Here is a 21588-nt window from a genome sequence, read left to right as displayed (position 1 = left end):
ATTTAAACCTTTGGGCTCCATGTTGCAAGGGGATTAAGAAACAGATGGGGGAGTTTTGATTTAATAGCACAGAATGCCAATTCTGTCTCTAATTCCAGCTGCCTTTTGGAAAAAAAAAAATTCTGGCTGTAGTATCTTGTTTTGAAAAGCCACTCAAAACAATTGAGATATTCTGCAAATATAAAATGGCTCCTGAAAGCTTTTAAATTGTAGAGGATGTAGTTCTGAATAAACCAATGTTCTGTTTCTTAAAAAGAATTTTATATACAGCTAGAGAGGATGTATATACGCAGAGAAAGGGAGGCACATAATCATAATACATATAAAGATCTATCTCCACTTGGAATAAAATTCTACATGACTGTACCATGAATATCTAATGTAGACTTAATGTGTACAAAAAGAAAAGAAAATAGAGGTCACAGTGAAGCACAAAATTGAAAATCAATCAGGAAACAATGGAATTAAATGAAGAATAAATTAACATAGGATAAAAGTGAAAGACACTGACCAGTTATTAGTAATATATATTTTAGCAATTTCCAATATTAAGGGATAAGTTGCTCATCAAAAGCAATTATCTTCTTTTAGGCTGGGCATGGTGGCTCACACCTGTAATCCCAGCTCTTTGGAAGGCCTAGGCAGGTGGATCACTTGAGGTCAGGAGTTTGAGACCAGCTTGGCCAACATGGTGAAACCCCGTCACTGCTAAAAAAATAGAAAGATTAGGTGGGCGTGGTGGCCCATGCCTGTAATCCTAGCTACTGTGGAGGCTTAGGCAGGAGAATCGCTTGAGCCTGGGATGCAGAGGCTGCAGTGAGCCGAGATCACCCCACTGGACTCCAGCCTGGGTGACAGAGCGAGACTCCTTCTAAAAAAAAAAAGCAAATTTCAGGCCGGGCGCGGTGGCTCAAGCCTGTAATCCCAGCACTTTGGGAGGCCGAGGCGGGTGGATCACGAGGTCAGGAGATCGAGACCATCCTGGCTAACACGGTGAAACCCCGTCTCTACTAAAAAATACAAAAAAATTAGCCGGGCGTGCTGGCGGGCGCCTGTGGTCCCAGCTACTCGGGAGGCTGAGGCAGGAGAATGGCCTGAACCCAGGAGGTGGAGGTTGCGGTGAGCCGAGATCGCGCCACCGCACTCCAGCCTGGGGGACAGAGAAAGACTCCGTCTCAAAAAAAAAAAAAAAAAAAAAAGCAAATTTCTTCTGTTAAATCAATAATATCTACCCATAGTTTACTGCTTGATTAATATTATTTTTGCAACATATGATCTTAGAATAAAGTTTTTTTTTCCTCACCTTCTGTAAGACTAAATATACATCAAACAAAAGGCCCTACCTTGTTAACTTGGCAGTGTACAAGCATGGTATTTAAGGATTTGGCTTGAGATCCTGGGCTTAAATCCCAGTTCTGCTTCATATGAGATATGCACGATTGGGGAAATACTTCACTTTTCCGACCCTGATTTCCTTATCCATAACTGGAGACAATAATAATATTTACATCATGGGGTCATTGTAATGTTTGTAGAAAATAGTCTATGTTTTCATATTTACGAGACACAGACAAATAGGAAGTGTGTAATAAGTAGTGGCTGCAGATACTATTACAAAATAAGAAGTCTAGGCAGTCCAGGCTCATTATATGAAACATAATGGGAAAAATCTGATGTTGATTACTTCCCTCAATAAGCACCTATTGTTTGGATTAAGGCAAAAAGCTGTCAAATTACTGTAAAATAGTATCAAAGGAGTATTCTTTATTTAGCTAGGAAAAGAAAGCCTGATATGTGTCCTAATATTTTAAATAATATTAAAAAGAATATAAAGATTTTAAAAAGATGGTTCTATTTACTTGCAGAGTGATTGAAAAGATTGACACTTTTAGCATTAGTAGATACTTGGAACAAGATTGAAAACTGATGTGACACACTGAAATGAAATTAAGATAGTTTTAAGACTCTTTTTCTTTCCAGAATTTGTAGTTTATCTTTCTTGGGTGGACTGTAGACCTTGAAAGATAGAATTGTTAGCCTTGAAGTCAATAATTCCACCATTATTTTATTTTTGTCCAATAATCAAAATGTAGTATCTATATTAAATATAGATTTTGAATAAGAAGAGAAATGCTATTAAAAATAACTGGATTACAAATAAAATTAGCTATGGCACTTTACACTTGAAATAATGTGAGCAATGCTTGGACTCCCACACAGTTATAAACTTTAATCTTTATGGAAACATATAAAAGAAGCAAAGGCCACTTCGCAGTAGTATGGTTATAAGTTCACAGTGCAGGGTTTGTATAACTAAATGCTTCCAACCTAGGATTTGAAAAAGCAGCCTCTGGGTCAAAGATCAGAATTTTCTGTAAATGGATTTGGACATTATATTTGACTCATAATTTGATATAGAAATATCAGGTAACAGAATACAATACTTATGGGATATATTTTGGAACCAAATTCAAATCCAAAGCAATTTGAGGTTCATAACATAGTGTTTTTGAAATCACTAAAGAGCATACTTTGCAGTTACTTTCCTTGGTGAAAGAACCAAGGAAAGATTGCATAAGCATCCTTTTTTTTTTTTCTTAAGTAAACTTCTTATCTAGGTTCACAGGGCAAGACCACATCTAATATGGTTCATACGTTTTGTGGAAACATGTATTTTTATTCAGAATAGCTATGTGGAAAAGGAAAGATAAAACGGATCCCAAGGGCATCTTAAACACACTAAAGATATATTACAGGACACATAGTTCAACTCAAGAGTGTTTTGGCAAGCAGAAAGTGGCAGACAAATTATAAGCCCAGCAATGTATATAAAAACCTATGAAACATGCTTATGGATAGAATTCAATAATGCAATTACTTGGGAAAGCTTGAATAAGCATGTTAAGTGATCAGCATTTATCAAATACTCTTTGCTAGGCAGTGGGGAGAAGGAAAACAAGAGTTACCATGAGGCAGAGTAAGAGGTCAGCATAATCTGTGAGTGAGGGTGAAATCACCACGCAAAGACATCTGAGGGTACTGTCATTTTGAATAAGATTAAAGCTGTCAAACTAGTTATAAAGAATAACTTTGAGCCAGGTGGTACTCATTGAGAGTGGAGGTACCTGTTCCTGTAACTGTAAAACTATCTAAACGTACTAAAACTATAGAAGTAAATCGAGGTGTTTTAAAATGGTTATACACCTCCCCCTCTTTGGTCTCCTGTTATAGGCAGTCCAAGGAAACCATTAGCAATCGTAAGTCTTTCCACATTTAATCATTCAAGTACTACCTTGATGCACCATCTTTAATATTTATATAAGAAATATTTTAAAGATTTGCTCACTGTTTCACTAATGTTAATAAGGTTTCTATAATTTGTATAAATGAACAACTAATATCACTAGTCATAAATACTTGGTAACCTTACTTAAAAGTAAAAACAAATGAAATGAAATGTTGTTAAGCTCTAGCTAGACACTGTGGATTGTTGAAGGCTGTAATTTATACTCTCTTTTTGTCAACACAGATATAAAAAAATGCCCATATCCATTTACTTAGAAATTATACAATTAGGAATGTAGCCTGAAGATTTGTTTATGACCGTGTGAAATGATCTTATGCACAAGGTTATTTGTTGAAGCATTGTTTGATGTAGCAAAAGACTACAATAAAATAAATACTCCTCAATAATGATTAGCAAAAGTTATTGTGCATTCATATATATATGAATATATATATATTTGTGACAAGGTTTTGCTCTGTCACACAGGCTGGAGTGCAGTAGCATGGTCACGGCTCACTGCTGCCTCGACCTCCCGGGCTCAGAGATTCTCCTACCTCAGCCTCCTGAGTAGCTGGGACCACAGGTGTGTGCCACCATGCCTGGCTAATTTATTTTTATTTTCTGTGGAGACAGAGTCTCTCGGTGTTGCCTAGGCTGATCTCGAACTCCTGGGCTCAAGCGATCCTCCCATATTGGTCCTTCCAAAGTACTGGGACTACAGGTGTGAGCCACTGCGCTCGGTCCATACAATAGAATAGAATAGAGCTGCTAAAACTCCATGGCCGGTTTTATGGGAAGTGGATCGTTATATGAGAAAAGTTTCATTTGTAGGACACATTCACACACATGATTTTTTTTTTTTGGTGTTTTTCTTTTGTTTGTTTGTTTGTTTTTTTTTGGATGGAGTCTCACTCTATCACCCAGGCTGGAGTACAGTGGCACAATCTTGGCTCACTGCAAACTCCACCTCCTGGGTTCAACAGATTCTCCTGCCTTAGCCTCCTGAGTAGCTGGTATTACAGGCACGCACCACCACACCCAGCTAATTTTTTGTATTTTTAGTAATGATGGGGTTTCACCATGTTGGCCAGGCTGGTCTTGAACTCCCAACCCCAAGTAATCTGCTAGCCTCAGCCTCCCAAAATGCTGGGATCACAGACGTGAGCCACTGTACCCAGCCCAAACACACAAGTTTTTATATATTTATTTATTATACATATGGAATATCTCTGTAAGTGTTTATAGGAAAATAGTGACAGTGGTTGTCTCTGGGTGGGGAAGAGGGTGGGTGGATGGCTGAAAGTAGAGGAGTCTTTACTTTTCACTTGTTATCCTTTTGGACTCTGAATCATGGAATGGTATTTAAGAGCATAGGCACGCTTGCCTGGGTTCAAATCCTTGCTCTGCTGCTTACCAGTTTTGTGGCCTTGAGCTGCTTACTGAATTTCTTTGAGTCTCAGCGTTCTAATTTCTACCATGGGAATATTAATTGTACTTAACTTACAGAGTTATAAAGAAGATGAGATAAAATATGTGAAAAGTTTTTTAAATAGCTCCTGGCACAAAGGAAGGCTATAACCTTTGCCATTATTTTAAATTATTGTTCCATGTGCTTATTTGATCAATGCAAAAATAAATTAGAAGAGTTTTCTGTAGCCGGAATGGACAATTATGGCCTTCAGAATGAATGGAATACGACTAAAATAAGAATAGCAATCTCACTCTTTACTTAATGTCAGTTCTGTATAACACATCACATTTTAAATCATCTTTGCTTTTTTTTTTAAGTCGCCACTTCCAGAAACTCTATGTAAGGGACCCATAAGAACTGAATACCCCATTCTGCACAGATCAGTCCTTTGCTCCATTTCTGAAAACCTGACTGTGATCATTTTTGAGTTTTGTTCAGCTTCTTACTTTTGTTTTTTTGTCAGCTAGCATCCTCCACTCTTCCCCCTCCCCTCCCCTCCCAAGTTTCGCTCTTGTTGCCCAGGCTGGAGTGCAATGGTGCAATCTCTGCTCACCGCAACCTCCGCCTCCCAGGTTCAAGCGATTTTTCTGCCTCAGCCTCCGGAGTAGCTGGGATTACAGGCTTGCGCCACCATGTCTGGCTAATTTTGTATTTTTAGTAGAGATGGGGTTTTTCCATGTTGGTCAGGCTGGTCTCGAACTCCTGACCTCAGGCAATCCGCCACCTCAGCCTCCCATACTACTGGGATTACAGGCGAGAGCCACTGTGCCCGGCCTGCATCCTCCATATTTTCTGGCCCAGTGATTTTCACCCTTAGGATCAGGATCAATTGGAAGCTCATGAAATTAAGTAAGTGGTTTAAAAAAATAAATGAAACAGAACAGAATAGAAAAAAATAAAATAGAAAATAATCAGAGTGTTTACCTCATAGTAAAGCTAAGTATCATTTTATGAAACTCTCTCTTCCCCACCCCTCAAAAAAGTCTGAAAGCTGTCATCTGTTTCTGAAAATCCAGTAACAATTCCTTGATGTCTGGAGGGATGATTGTCTCTAGCATTCTGTGTTTGAGGACAAAAGTCAGATCAAACTAGGAACTCCCAGGAAAAAGTTAAAATCACCAGGACCAAAGCCGTCTAAGTCCCAGAATAATCCTAGCTGCCTGTGGACTCCAACAGCCTCAGGAGAAAATGGAGGGACTGGAAGGACATTTAGAACTAATTAACCAGAAGTTTGGATCTGTGACTAGGAAATAAGAAGATAAAGTCCCAGAGACTATGTACAGTTGACTGGTTCACTTCTGAAATGGGAACATGCCACATAGCCCACATGTTCTCCTTGTGCAAGTCAGGTTTAATATAGCAGCCTTTTTTTATTACCTTCTATGAATTATCAAAATATCAGCCAATGTTAAAATTTCTTGTATATTTTGAATGCTTAAAAATCTAGATACATTTAAAGATTTCTTATATTCCTTAATTTTAAGCCCTGTTTTCTCTGTGTAAGAAACTGCATTTCTCTCCTAGTTATAAGAAAAATTAGAGAAACTCCAGCAAACAGGGAAAAATATGAACAAAATAAAATTATGTAATAGATACTACCAGAAAGATTAGAAAATTTAGGGAAGTAAATGGAAGAAAAGGAAAATTTATCCATAATGTTCTGATCTAGCAATACCGTTAATATTTTGCATGTTTCTTTCTGGTCTGTCTGTGTATGTATACTTGTGCCTATGTGTAGATAATTTCAATCTTTTTCTGTTATTAGCAACACTTTGACAAATAGCCATATACATAAAACTTCACCTGAATATTGGGTTAAAGGAAATGCTCATTTTAAAAGCTCTTTTTATATATTGACAAATTGCTTTCCTAGAAGCTTATATAATTAACATGCTCATCAGTGGTGCCAGGAGTATAGAGTCTATTCCAACATATTCTCATCAACACTGGCTATAATTACCTGTCTGAATAGTTGCTAGTATAATGGCAAAAAAATTTATCACATTATTCTTTTCCTTTTTGACCACTAAAGAAGTTAAATTTAAAAGTGTATTTGTTAGCCAATTTTATTTCTTTTGGGCATTGTTTGTTCATGTCCTTTGCCCCATTCCTATTAGAGTATTAATGTCTTTTTATTAATCTTATATTGATGATTAAGAAAGCAAAGGTTTTTGTCTCTTATATTTGTGGCAAATAACTTTTCCAGATATAATTTTTAAACTTTCAATTGTTTTGAAGTTTTTAAACAAAAGCTTAAATTTTTTTTTCCAGTGAAATATTTTTTTTTTTTTTTGTTATTCTTTGTGGTTTGTTCCATTGTTTTTATGTTTAGAAATTCCTCTTTCATTCTGTGACCAGATAGGCATTTATTTATATTCTTGTTTGGTTTTCAGAAGGAAATAGTTTTATTTTTAATTTTGAAGCCTGTGCTCCAGTTACAGTTTTCCTTTGTGGATTTAGGTAAGGGTCCAAACTTGATTTCTTGCCATTTCCATAATTAACTCACTGATTTAGTTCCATTTAAAAAATAATTCTCCTTAATTCATGTAGAATACCAAATGCATTTGTTTCATTCTCTTTAATTGCTTTGTCTGTCACTATTTTGCTGTATTATTTAGATTACTGTAGCTTTATTATGTGTTTTGATATCTGTTTAGAACACTTTATTTATTTAAACTTTTTATTTTTAGTTTATTCTCAAGATGGTGGATTAGAGCTTTTGGCATGCCTTGGCCCCATGGAAGTAGTAAGATGGTACATAAAGATCAACTCTCTGAGCTGTAATTCAAGAAGGAAAATGGGAATCCACTGGAATCATGAAGGATGCCCCAGGTGCCAGGGAGGAGAATGTGGGCAAACAGTCCCCATGATGGTGTTACAGCTGATATAAGTGAGTTAAGCCCCAGTAAGTGAGAGAAGCAGAGAGCCTCCCTTTGTGACTCACCTTCCCAGTTGGGATCTGAGCAACCGAAGCCGAGGGAGGGCACTTTGTTTCTCCCAAGCCCCAGAGCCACCTTGGGAAGAGGCTTGGAGGTGCTGAGACAGAAATACACTGGGAAAAGCTGCAGGCATTTTCCCAGACCCATGACTAAGAGTAAGACACCATTTTCAATCTGGGTGCATACAAAGTCAGCCAATTGCCAGGTACCCAGCAGCATGGTCATGCAGGCATCATTGTCTTGGGCCAGATATTGGAGCACTCGCTCTGGAGTGAGGTAGGGGCCTCCACAGCTAGAATTGTGAAAAGCACCTCAGTAGTAGGCACTTCAGTTGTGCTGTCATCACAGGCCTGATTGGGAGGAGAGCTGCTACAGCTGCAGTTTGTCCTAGGTGACGAGACATGCAGCCAGGGCCAGTTTGATGACCTGGAACCAGTCTGTGTGTGTCATTGCTGGGTGCCTCAGCCTGCTCCTCTGAGATCATGGAACAGTGAAACTTTCTCTGCTACGCCCCTAGACAGAACTCCAGGCATTTGGAGCACACATTTGCCTGGACTAGCAACCTGAGCTACCCATCCTTCCTGGGCATTGAGGTGCAGCAGGGCCCTCTCTGCTTCACTCCCAGGTATATCTCCAGGTATTTGGATGACCTGCTTACCCAAATCAGCAGTGAGACCCACCCAACCCTCCCTGTACAGAAATCCTGGTGCAAGTTGGCTCTCTCTGATTCAAGTCCAGGCAGAGATCCAGGCATGTGGAGCTCCTGCTTGCCTGGTTCAGCAGCCTGAGTCACCCCAACTTTCCTTGGCAGAGATACTGGCTCAGAGGGGATCACTGTACTCCTAAGCAGATCTGCAGGCATTTGGAGCACCTATTTACATGAACTGGTAGTGTGAGCTGTCTCAACCTTCCTGCACAGAGATTGTGGTGGAGCAGGGTCTTCTCCATTCTATGCCCAGTAGTCAGAACACTCACTCACCTGGATCTGCAGTGTGAGCTTCCCCATCATTCCTATGCAGAAATGGTGGTGAAGTGGAGCCTTCTTTGCTCTACACCTAGCCATGTCTCCAGGCATTCAGAGCAATAGGTCCTCTGAATTACTGGCCTGAGCTGCCCACCCTTCCTGTGCAGAGACTGTGGTGTAGTGGGGCCCTTTGTGCTCCAAGTCCAGGCAGATCTCCAAACACTTGCTGCACTAACTCTCCTGGATTAGGAATTTAGGCTGGCCCTCATGCCAGTGCAGAGAACTGGCGGCTAAGGGGGTTTCTCAGCTCCATGCTTAGGCACACCTCTGGGTACTTGGTGGATGCCCATTGAATTCTTGATTAGCACTAGTGCTCGTGCCTGCCTCAGGGAACCAGTAGGAGGGTCTGCTGGGTCTGGGTCTGCCCTTCTTGATTTGTCACCTTGGGGCTCATTAGGAAGCTCAGACCACTATGCACTCCACAGATCAGACCACTGCCTGAGGCAACAGAGAGCTTTTCTCAGGAATCAAGGATCAAGTATATATCCATCCACATTGGCTTCAGTTGGCTCTTACTTATAATCACCATCTATTGACCTGTAGGTCAAAATAAACAGCCCAATATAAACCTGCTGACAAGGGTACACAGGGTTATAGGAGCAAAGCCAAAAGATTCTGCTCAACATTCTCTACAGTCACAAGCCCTAGGGAGGGGGAAAGGGAATAAAAACAACTCAATAATATGATAAGAAAAGAGAGGAGAAAACAACCTATGAAAATAATTACAAAAATTAGAAGTGCCAGTATCTCCAGATGAGAAGAGCGGGCAGAATAATTCTGGTATCACAAGAAATCTGAATGTCATGACACCAACAAAGGATCACACTAGCTCCGCAGCAATGGTCAATAATAAAAATGGAAACTCAGAAATGACAGGTAAAGAATTCAAAGCATGAATTGGAAGGAAGCTCAATGAGACCCAGAACAAAGTTGGAAATCAACACAAGGAAACTTCTACAGCAGCTCGGAAAATGAAAGAGAAAATAAACGTCTTAAAAATAAATCAGAGCTTCTGGAATACAAAAAACTCACTTAAGGAATTTCAAAATACAATCAAAAGCTTTCCCATCGACAAGGCCAGGAAAAATAAGACCTAGAAGAATTAGAAAAACCAGAACCAACTAACTCAAACTAACTCCAAAGCTAGTGGAAGAAAATGAATAACTAAAATTAGAGCAGACCTAAACAAAATTGACACTCCAAGATGCATACTAAGAATCAATGAAACCAAGAGTTGGTTGTTTGAAAGGCTAAACAAAATGGATGGACTGCTAGCTAGATTAACAAAGAAAAAAAAGAGAAGATCAAAATGAGCATAATCCAAAATGACAAAGATGACATCCCACAGAAATACAAAAGAGACTAGTGTAAATACCCCTATGCACACACACGAGAAAATCTAGAGGAAATGGATAAGTAATTGGAAACACACAACCCCTGAGGACTGAATCAAGAAAAGATGGAAACACTGAACAGATCAATATTAAGTTCTGAAATTGAATCAATCATAAAAAACCGTACCAATAAAAAAAAAAAAAAAAAAAACAACCCTGGACCAGATAGACATACGGCCGAATTCTACCAGATCTAAGAGATGAGCTGGTACTAACCCTACTGAAACTATTCAAAAAAGTCAAGGAGGGACTCCTCTCTAAAAGCATTCTATGAAGTCTGCATCACTCTGCTACCAAAACCTGGCAAAGACACAACAACAAACTGCAGGTCAGTATCCTTGATGAACACTGATGCAAAAATTCTCAACAAAATATTAACAAATTGAATTCATCACTACAGCAAAAAGATTATGATCAAATAGCCTATATCCCTGGGATGCAAGTTGGCTTAACATAAACAAATCAATAAATGTGACTCCCCACATGAACAGAATTAAAAACAAAAACCATATGATCATCTCAATAGATGCAGACAGCTTTTGATAAAATTCAACATGCCTTCATGATAAAAATCCTCAACACACTAGGCATCAAAGGGATGTACCTCAAAATAATAAGCTCCATCTATGACAAATCCACAGCCTACAGGATACTGAATGGGAAAAAGCTGGAGGCTTTCTCCTTAAGAACTGGAACAAGACAAGGATACCCACTCTCATCACTTGTATTCAAAATAGTACTGGAAGTCCTAGCCAGAGCAATGAGACAAGAAAAATAAAAGACATCCAAATAGGGAAAGAAGTCAAATTATACCTCTTCACTGACAATATGATTCTATGTACAGAAAGCACTAAAACCTTCATCAAATGCCTCTGGAACTGATAAACGACTTTGCTAATGTTTCAAGATATAAAATCAATGTACAAAAATAAGTAGCATTTCTGTACACAAATAACATCCATGCTGAGAGTGAAATCAAGAACAAAATCCCATTTACAGTAGCTAAAAAAAAAAATGCCCAGGAATACCCCTAACCAGGGAGGTGAAAGATCTTTACAAGGAGAATTATAAAACACTACTTAAATAAATCAGAGATTACAGAAATAGAAAAGAATTCCATGCCCATGGATTTAAAGAATCAATATCATTTAAATGGCTATACTGCCCAAAGCCGTCTGCAGATTCAATGTTATTCCTATCAAACTACCAATGTCATTTTTCATAGAATTAGAAAACTTTATTCCAAAATTCCTATGGAACCATAAAATAGCCTGAATTGCCAAAGCAATCTTAAGTACAAAGAACAAACCTGGAGGCATCACATTACCCAACTTCAAACTATATTTTAAGGCTATAGTAACCAAAAACACATGGTGCTGGCACAAAAACAGACACATAGACCAGCGGAACATAATAGAGAACACAGAAATAAAGCCACATACTTACAGCTATTAGATCTTCAACAAAGTTGACAAAAATAAGCAATGGGGGAAGGACTCTATTCAATAAACAGTGCTGGGATAGTTGTCTAGCCATATGTAGAAGGGTGAAACTAGACCCCTATCCTTCACTATATATAAAATTAATTCAAGATGGATTAAATATTTAAGTATAAAATCTCAAACTGTAAGTGTTCCCTTGTATTGGTTGTTTTTTGACTTTTTGGGTTTTTTTGCTTATTTTATTTTTTTTTTTGGTTTTTTTATTTTTATTTTTTGAGACAGTCTTGTGCGTTGCCCAGGCTGGTGTGAAAAGGTGCGATCTCAGCTCACTGCAACCTTCTTGGTTCAAGCGATTCTCCTGCCTCAGCCTCCAAGTAGCTGGGACTACAGGCATGTGCCACCGCACCCGGCTAATTTTTGTATTTTTAGTAGAGTTGGGGTTTCACCTTGTTGGCCAGGCTGGTCTCGAACTCTTGACCTCAGATGATTCGCTTGCTTCAGCCTCCCAAGGTGCTGGGATTACAGGCATGAGCCACCATGCCCGGCCATGACTTTTTAATAAAGGCCATTCTGATTGGTATGAGATGGTATCTCACTGTGGTTTTGATTTGCATTTCCTTCAGGATTAGTGATGTGGGGCACTTTTTTCACATGTTTGTTGGCTGCTTGTACATATTCTTTTGAAAAGTATCTGTTCATGTCCTTTGCCCACTTTTTTAAACTTTTATTTTAGGTTCATGTGCAGGATTGTAATATAAGTAAACTGTGTGTTGTAGAGATTGGTGTACAGATTATTCAGCCCCCCAGATAATAAGTATAGTATAAGTATTTTTTTATCCTCTCCCTCCTCCCACCTTCCACCTAAAGGTAGGTTCCAGTGTTTGTTACTTCCCTCTTTGTGTCCCTGTGTTCTCATTATTTAGCTCCCGCTTATAAGTGAGAACATACGGTATTTGGTTTTCTGTTCTTAGATTAGTTTGCTTAGGATAATGGTCTCCAGCTCTATCCATGTTACTGTAAAGGATATTATCTCATTCTTTTTTATGTCGCATAGTATTCCATGGTATATATGTACCACATTTTCTTACACCCAAAGGAAAATAATTGTTCTACAAAATAGATATGTGCACAAGTATATTCCTTGAAGCACTACGTACAACAGCAAAGACAAGGAATCAGCCTAGGTGCCCATCAACAGTGGATTGGATAAAGGAAATTTGATACATATACACCATAGACTACAACGCAGCCATTAAAAAAGAATGAAATCGTGTCCTTTGCAGCAACATCGATGCAGCTATGTAGACCATCAATCTGAGCAATTTAATACAGGAAGAGAAAAGCAAATACTGCATGTTCTCATGTATAAATGTGAACTAAACATCGGATACATATGGACATAAAGAAGAGAACAATAGACACTCAGGACTACTAGAGGGGAAATAAAAGGAGTGGGACAAGGGCTGAAAAACGACATATTGGGTACGATGCTCACTACCTGGGTGATAGAATCATTCGTACCCCAAACCTTATCATCACACAATATACCCATGTAACAAACCTGCACACATACTCCTGAATAAATAAAAGTTGAAATTATAAAAAATTGAAAAAATAAATTACCAGGTTAAATATACCTGTTTTATGCAGAAAAAATTTTTTCTAAGTTATAGGAAAATCTATATATCAAGTTTAATATGGAAAAATGGAGGAAAAACATTTTTGCAGTGAAAAGTTATATCTTTATTATATAGAGTTCTTATATGTGAGAAAGATAATCACAAACACCCCAATAGAAAAAGGACAAAGATGCATTTTACAAGATAATAAAACACATTATAGAGATTATATTTTGAGGAAATTGTTGTGACTATAATTCACCTACATGTTGACTTCTTTCATAATTTCTTATTAAATATTTAAATCTTTAATTAATTTATCATTTTAATGTTGTGTAAAATATGATGTTGGAAACCAGTTATATTTTTCTAAGTGATTAGCCTTTTGTTGTTTTTATTGACTAATTAAGTTATACTAGTTCATACTGCCCTTTACAACATATTAAGTGAAGGATACCTCTAAAATTCCACTTTCTTCCTAACAGTAAGATTAGGGAAATTAGAGCTGGGTAGAATTTCAGATACCAACTAGTCCAACTCCATTATTTTAGAGAAAAAGAAGATACAGAAATAGAAGCTAGGTTAGGTTAAATAATTAAACTATGGTTATTCAGCTATTTAATGATAGAGTTAGAAATTGTAATCAGCAACTTATTTTTTTTTACTTAGTAGGAATATGGTTATCCATTTGATCTTTTGCTAAATCTAAGATAGGTAAGTTGGTAAGCCTAAAGATAAGATAAAAATGAATCAAACATCAGACAAAGATGCTTGGAACAACTTTTGTGGGGTTTCTAAGGGCCACTTCTACTAATTTAGTCCCAATTTTATTTGTAAAATTTTAATAAAAACGAAGGCTTCCAAGAATGTTTTTCTATCATATATATTCCCTTGCCCTGTTTTGTACATGAGGCATAGTAATATGTTAAGCTTTTAGATGAGCAGATCTATGTAGCAGAGAAAATGTGCTCTAGAGACCTACGAAAAAATTATAAGATCTCGCCAAGTCTTTGTGAATTCTAACGTCAGAATTAGACTAAAACTCTTCTGAAATTTGAGTTGTGCTTAGTGTTTATGAAATGCAAACTGAAGTTTCATAAAATGAACCAGTCATTGGAAAGCCTAACACAAAGTCCAAAATTTCTCGGATAATCTGCTATTGGTATGGAATTGAGTATCTGAGGAAAAATTACATGATTAACTTTAATTCCATATAAATAGAATTGAGAAGTCTAGGTAAGATAATATTTAGCTAACAATATCTTTTGTAGTCTCTCTCAATTTCCCTTTAAAATATTTACAAGACACAGGAAAGACAGAAACACAAAGCAATGCCAGACTAGATGGATATAGCTTATAAATTCTGCATTAAACATCTATAATCATAACATAAATAGTACTGAAGCTAGGATCTCCCTATTCCCTCTTCCTCATAACCATAAAAGGGGAAAGCACATCCTCCTTTTGGAAAAGAAGATAGTTCATGTTCATTGATCCAAGTGTCATCAAACAGAAAATTAGATAGGTATCTTTCACTGTGAGACATATTCTCTCTAATCAGTGGCGTGAGAACTGTATTTACCCTTATATTTCAACACGTATTCCAAACAGAAGAAGAATCAAAGACATAGTTGCTTATATGATGAGTTGATCAACTGGGAGTCTATTGATCCTCATCACTGTCTCTCAACCCCCTCATGTTTTCACTTCTCCCCTTACCTACCTTAAATTACATCATCAATCTTTATAATTGCTCATTTGTCCTTTTGTTCTATTTTATTGTCTGGAAAACCTCCAACCTTGATTAAACGTACTGACACTAAACCTGTCTTGTGCACCTGGAAGTTGATGGAGAAAATCACTCAACTAGACTGACATGAATTAGCTTAAATTCCTCCCACTAACTCTAGAGGGCCCTTCATGGTGTCTATAAATATTGCCACATGTCCAGTTTGTTCACACTCCTACTTTCCTACCAACTACTTCTCCCCCAACCCCAAAATATATCATGTTTCTCCTTATGTTCTTCTCTAGCCACAATTCTATTTCTCTTGTTCCCCTACAGCTTCAAAACTCCTGGAACTGCTTTTCTGTATGTCTCCAAGTTGTCTCCTCTCATTTCCTCTTAGAGCACTGCGATCACCTCAAGCACCCCACCAAAATTTGTCTTTGACCTTTACATTGCTAAATCTAAAGAAATTTTTTTTCCTTTTCTTGTTTGAACTATAATGAGCATTTCACGCAGTCTATCCTTCCTTTCTTCTAGAAATTTTTTCTTCACTTGACCTAAAAAGCATCAGACTCTCTGGTCCGCCTCTTGTATCCCAGGAGTATAAGCATAGTTCAATAAGGACATGACAAGGGCACTACTGCTATTTTCTATTGTCTTGGAAATTCTTGACAAGGCAGTAAAATATAATAAATTAGAGGTAAATATATATACATTGGAGACAACAAAATTATTATAAAGTATAGAGGATTATTTTCCTAGAAAATTTCAAGAGAATCAGTAAGAAAACCCATGAAAACCAACAAGAGTTCAGAAAGGTGGCCAAATGAATAATAAATATATAAAAATCAATAGCCTTTCTGTATTCCAGCAATGACCACTTTAAAATATATTGAAAAAAAGACACATAATAGTAACAAAAATTTTAGTTTTCTAAACATTTCTACATAAAATCTAGAGTTTCTAAATGAAAAGAACTGCAAAAGATTACTAAGAACATGAAGGATGACTCAACAAAATCAAAAGACATAATTGCAAGAATCTTAAAGTGGAAAGTGAATAGCTTATGGAAATGTTGGAGACTGCCTCTGAAACCCTCATTACCAAAATAGATACCATGGTCCTGAATTAGAACTCTAAGTATCAGAGAGATGTCAATTTTGGCGGATTAATCTATATGTTTAATAAAATTCTAATCGAAATCTTAATATGACATTTTCTATAGTGTCAATGTTGTTCTCAAGTTCACCAAGAAGACTTTACAAGCAAGACAAGAGAGAACCATTGCAAAAACTAGGGAAGTCCAAATGAAGTCTGATGTTTAATTAATAATGTGCCAACTTTAATTTCTTCGTTTTGATACTTGTCCAATGGTTATGAAAGGTGTTAATATTAAGGGATGCTGAGTGAAAGGCATAAGGGAGGCTGAGTGAAAGCCTGAGTGAAAGGCACTCTCTGTATTATCTTTGTAAACCTTTTGTAGATCTAAATTTCCTTCAAAATAAAAAGGTTATTTGTTTTTTGTGATTTTAACTCTTATTTTAGATTCAGGGGGTACATATGTAGGTTTGTTGCATGGGTATATTGCATGATGCTGAGGTTTGGGGTATGAGTCATTCTGTAACCCAGATAGTGAGCATAGTACCCAAAAGTATCCTCCACCCTCTACTGGACCCCATTGTCTATTTTTTCCATCGTTATATTCATGAGTAACCAATATTTAGCTCCCACTTATAAGTAAGAACATACGGCATTTCATTTACTGTTTTTGCTTTAATTGGTTTAGGATAATGGCCTCCAGCTGCATAATTGTTGCTACAAAGGACATAATTTTCTTTTTTTTTATGGCTGTGTAGTATTCCTTGGTGGATATGTATTACATTTTCTTTATCCAATCCACCATTGATGGGCACCTAGGCTGATTCCATGTCTTTGCTATTGTGAGTAGTGCTGCAAGAAACATATGTGTACGTGTCTTTTTTTGTAGAAGGATTTATTTTGCTTTGGGTATATAGCTAATAATGGCATCACTGGTTTGAATGGTAGTCCTGTTTTAAGTTTTCTGAGAAATCTCCAAACTGCTTTACACAATGGCTGAACTCATATACATTCCCACCAACATTTTATATGCATTCTCTTTTCTCTGCAGCCTTGCCAGTATCTGTTGTTTTTTGACTCTTTAATAATAGCCATTCTAGCTGGTATGAGATGGTATCTTATTGTGATTCTGATTTGCATTTCTCTGATAATTGGTGATGTGGAGAATTTTTTCATACTTTCTTTTGGCTGCTTGTATGTCTTCTTTTGAGAAGTGTTTATTCAAGTCCTTTGTCCATTTTAAAATAGGGTTATTTATTTTTTGCTTGTTGATTTATTTAAATTCCTCGTAGATTCTGGATTTTCGACCTTTGTTGGATGCATAGTTTGCAAATAATTTTCCCATTCTGTAGATTGTTTGTTTACTCTGTTGACAGTTTCTTTTGCTGTGAAAATTAAAAGCTCTTTAGTTTAATTAGTTCTCACTTGTCAATTTTTGGTTTTTGTTGCAATTGCTTTTGAGGATATGCTCGTAAATTCTTTGTCAAAGCTGATGTCAAGAATGGTGTTTCCCAGGTGTATGAGTCTGTTCTCATGCTGCTAATAAAGACATACCTGAGACTGAGTAATTTATAAAGGAAAAAGGTTTAATTGACTCAGTTCAGTATGGCTGGGGAGGTCTCAGGAAACTTACAATCATGGTGGAAGGAGAAGCAAACACATCCTTCTTCACGTGGTAGCAGCAAGGAAAATTAATGAGCAAAAGGGGGAAAAGCCCTTCATAAAACCATCAGATCTCGAGAGAACTCACTCACTATCATGAGAACAGCAGCATGGGTGTAACCACCTCTGTGATTCAGTTACCTCCCACCAGGTCTCTCCCATGACATGTGGAGATTATGGGAACTAAAATTCAAGATGAGATTTGGGTAGGGACACAGCCAAACCCATATCACTAGGTTTTTTTCTAGAATTTTTGTAGTTTGAGGTTTTGCACTTGACTCTTTAATCCATCTTGAGTTAATTTTTGTATATGGTGCAAGGTAGGGGTCCAGTTTCATTCTTCTGCATATGACTAGGCAGCTATCTCAGCACCATTTATTGAATAGGGAGTCCTTTTCCCATTGCTCATTTTGTCAACTTATGTCAAAGATCATATGGCCATAATTGTGTGGCTTTATTTCTTGATTCTCTATACTGTCCTGTTGGTCTATGTGTCTGTTTTTGTACCAGTATCATGCTGTTTTGGTTACTGTAGCCTTATAGTATAGTTTGAATTGGGTAATGTGAGCCTCTTGCTTTGTTCTTTTTACTTAGGATTGCTTTGGCTATATGGGCTCTTCTTGATTCCATATGAATTTTAGAATAAAGTTTTCTAATTCTACAAAAATAACATTAGTAGTTTGATAATAATAGTGTTGAATCTATAGATTGCTTTGGGCAGTATGGCTGTTTGTGTAAGTCTGTTTTTGCATTACTCTGCAGGAATACCTGAGACGGAGTAATTTATAAAGAAAAGAGGTTTACTTGGCTCATGGTTCTGCCTGCTGTACAAGAAGCATGGTACCAATATTTGCTTTTGGTGAGGGCCTCAGGAAGCTTACAATTATGGCAAAAGGTAAATGGGGAGCAATGTAGTCACATAGTAAGAGCAAAGCAAGAAGTTGGGGAGAGGTGCCACACTCTTAAACAACCAGGTCTCACATGAACTACCAGAGTGAGAACTCACTCATAACCAAGGGAATGGTGCTAAGCCAATCTTGAGGGATTCACCTCCATTACCCAAACACGTCCTGCTAGGCCCCACCTCCAACCTTGGGGATTACATTTCAACATAATTAGATTTGGAGGGGACAGACATCCAAATCATATCTTTTCACTTTGGCCATGAAATAAATGTCATCTCCTTCTCACAATGCAAAATAAAATCATCCTTTTTTTTTTTTTTTTTTTTTTTTTTGTAACGGAGTCTTGCTCTGTCACCCAGGCTGGAGTGCAGTGGCACGATCTCAGCTCACCACAACTTCTGCCTCCTGGGTTCAAGCGATTCTCCTGCCTCGGCCTCCCAAGTAGCTGGGATTACAGGTGCCCGCCATCACCCCTAGCTAATTTTTGCATTTTTGTAGAGACGAGATTTCACCATGTTCTCCAGGCTGGTCTCGAACTCCTGACCTCAGGTGATCCACTTGCCTTGGCGTCCCAAAGTGCTGGGATTACAGACATGAGCCACTGCGCCTGGCCCAGTCATCCCTTCTTAATAATCCTCCAAAATCTTAACTTGTTCCAACATCAAGTTCAAAGTCTCATTTGGAACTCAAGTTATTTCCACCTATGAGCCTGTAAAATAAAAAACAAGTTATTTAACTTTCAAGATACAATGTTAGTACACATATTGGGTAAACATTCCTGTTCAAAAAGGGAGAAATAAGCCAAAAGAAAGAGGCTACAGGCCTTATGGCAGTCTGAAACCCAGCAGGCAGGCATTAAATCTTAAAGCTCCCAAATAATCCTTGACTCTGTGTTCCACATCCATGGCACACTGGTGCAAGGGGTAAGGTCTCAAGGCCTTTGGCAGCTCCACCCCTGTGGCTTTGAAGCATTCAGCCCCCATGGCTCTTTACACCGGTTGGAGTTGAGTGCCAGTGGTGTTTCTGGTACAGGGCACAAGTTGCTGGTGGATTGACTATTCACAGCTGTAGAGGGCAGCGGCCGCATTCCCACAGCTCCACTAGACAGTGCTCCAGTGGGGGGTCTGCACTGGGACTCCAACCCCACATTTCCCCTTGTCATTGCCCTTGTAGAATTTCTCTATGTGGGCTTTGCCCCTGTGATACATCCTGTGAAATATAGGGGGAAGCTGCCAAGTCTTCTTCACTCTTGCATTCTGTGTTCCTGCAGGCTTTAACATCACCTGGATGCCACCAAGCCTTACCACTTGTGCCTTTTGGAGTGGTGGCCAGAGCTGTAGCTGGGCCACTTTGTGCTGTGACTGGAGCAGGAGAGCCTGGGATGCAGGAAGCAGTATCCTGAAGCTGTGCAGGGCAATGAGGCCATGGACCTGACCCCCCAAATTATTGTTTCTTTCCAGGCCTCTGGGCCTGTGATGAGAGAGGCTGTCTCTAAGATCTCTGAAATACCTTTGAGGCCTTTTTCCCATTGTCTTGGATACTAGCATTTGACTCCCTTTTAGTCAGGCTAATCTCTTTAGCAAGTGGTTTCAATGCAGCCTGCTTGGATTCTTTCTTTACCACGGGACCAGGCTGCAAGTTTTCCAAATATTTACATTCTGCTTCCCTTTTAAATATTAGTTCCAACTTTAAGTCTCTTATTTGTCCTCCTATCTAATTTAGGCTGTTAGAAGCAACCAAGTCATCTTTTGAATGCTTTGCTGCTTAGAGATGTCTTCTGCCAGATACCCTAGCTCATCAATCTTAAGTTCAAACTTCCATGGATTCCCAGGGCATGGACACAATGCAGCCAAGTTCTTTGCTAGGGTGTAACATGGGTAACGTTTGTTCCAGTTCACAAAAGGTTTCTTATTTCCATCTGAGACCTCAACGACCTGGACTTTATGGTCCATATCTCTATCAGCATTTGGTCACAACCACTTAACAAGTTGCTAAGAAGTTCCAAAGTTTCCCTCATCTTCCTGTCTTCTTCTGAGATCTTCAAATGTTTCCAACTTCAGCCAGTCTGAAACTGCATCTACATCTTTGGGTATGTTCATAGCAATATCCCACTCCTTGTTACTAATTTTCTGTGTTAGTCCAATTTTGCCTTGCTACAAAGGAATACCTGAGACTGGATTATAAACAAGGGAGGTTTAATTGGCTCACAGTTCTGATTGCCGTACAGGAAGTGTGGTGTCAGTATCTCCTTCTGGTGAGGGCCCCCAGGAAGCTTACCACCATGGTAGAAGGTGAAAGGAGACCTTGTGCATTACATGGTAAGAGTCGGAGCAAGAGAGTGAGGCGGGGAGGTGCCACATTCTTTTAAATAACTAGATCTCATGTTAACTAGCAGAATGAGAACTCACTCACCACCGAGAGGATGGCACCAAGCCATTCATGAGGGATCAGCTCCCATGATCCAATACCTCCCATTAGGCCCCACCTTCAGCACTGGGGATCACATTTCAACATGACATATGGAGGGAAGACACGTCCAACCCATATCACCATTTTGATAATATTGATTCTTCCAGTCTATGAACATGAAATGCTTGTCTACTTGTTTGTGTCATCTCTGATTTCTTTCAGCAGTGTTTTACAGTTCTCCTTGTAGAGATCTTTCACCTGTACAAGGATTCTAAAATAAAGGTATTTTAAAAGAAAGGTATTTTAATTTTTGTAGCCATTGTAAATGGGATTTTATTCTTAATCTGGATCTCAGCTTGAACATTATTGGTGTGTAGAAATGCTACCTCTTTTTGTACATTGATTTTATGTCTTGAAACTTTACTAACATTATTTATCAGTTCAAGGAGCCTTTTGGCAGAGTCTTTAGGGTTTTCTAGGTATAGAGTCATATATTCAGTAAAGAGAGATAGTTTGACTTCTTCTTTCCCTATTTGGATGCCTTTTATTTTTTTCTCTTGTCTCATTGTTCTGGCTTGGGCATCCAGTAATATTTTGAATAGAAATCATG

The 21588-nt window shown here is 38.2% G+C and overlaps 1 long non-coding RNA gene across 6 annotated transcripts in view; it reads left to right on the top strand.

Moving 5' to 3' along the window:
* LOC129486335 (uncharacterized) overlaps positions 1–21588 on the top strand; it is a 106250-nt gene that overhangs the window by 41910 nt on the left and 42752 nt on the right. The window contains exon 5 of one of the 6 annotated variants that reach the window (XR_010120356.1): positions 7448–7647. The exons of the other annotated variants lie outside the window; for them this stretch is intronic. This is a non-coding gene — a long non-coding RNA (uncharacterized lncRNA). The remainder of the gene's footprint in view (positions 1–7447; positions 7648–21588) is intronic. 6 annotated transcript variants of the gene reach the window in all.

Source organism: Symphalangus syndactylus, chromosome 1 (genome assembly GCF_028878055.3).
Source record: "Symphalangus syndactylus isolate Jambi chromosome 1, NHGRI_mSymSyn1-v2.1_pri, whole genome shotgun sequence".
NCBI classification, from domain to species: Eukaryota; Metazoa; Chordata; class Mammalia; order Primates; family Hylobatidae; genus Symphalangus; species Symphalangus syndactylus.
Note: the sequence above shows the minus strand (reverse complement) of the source record. Positions and strands in the feature narration are given on the sequence as shown.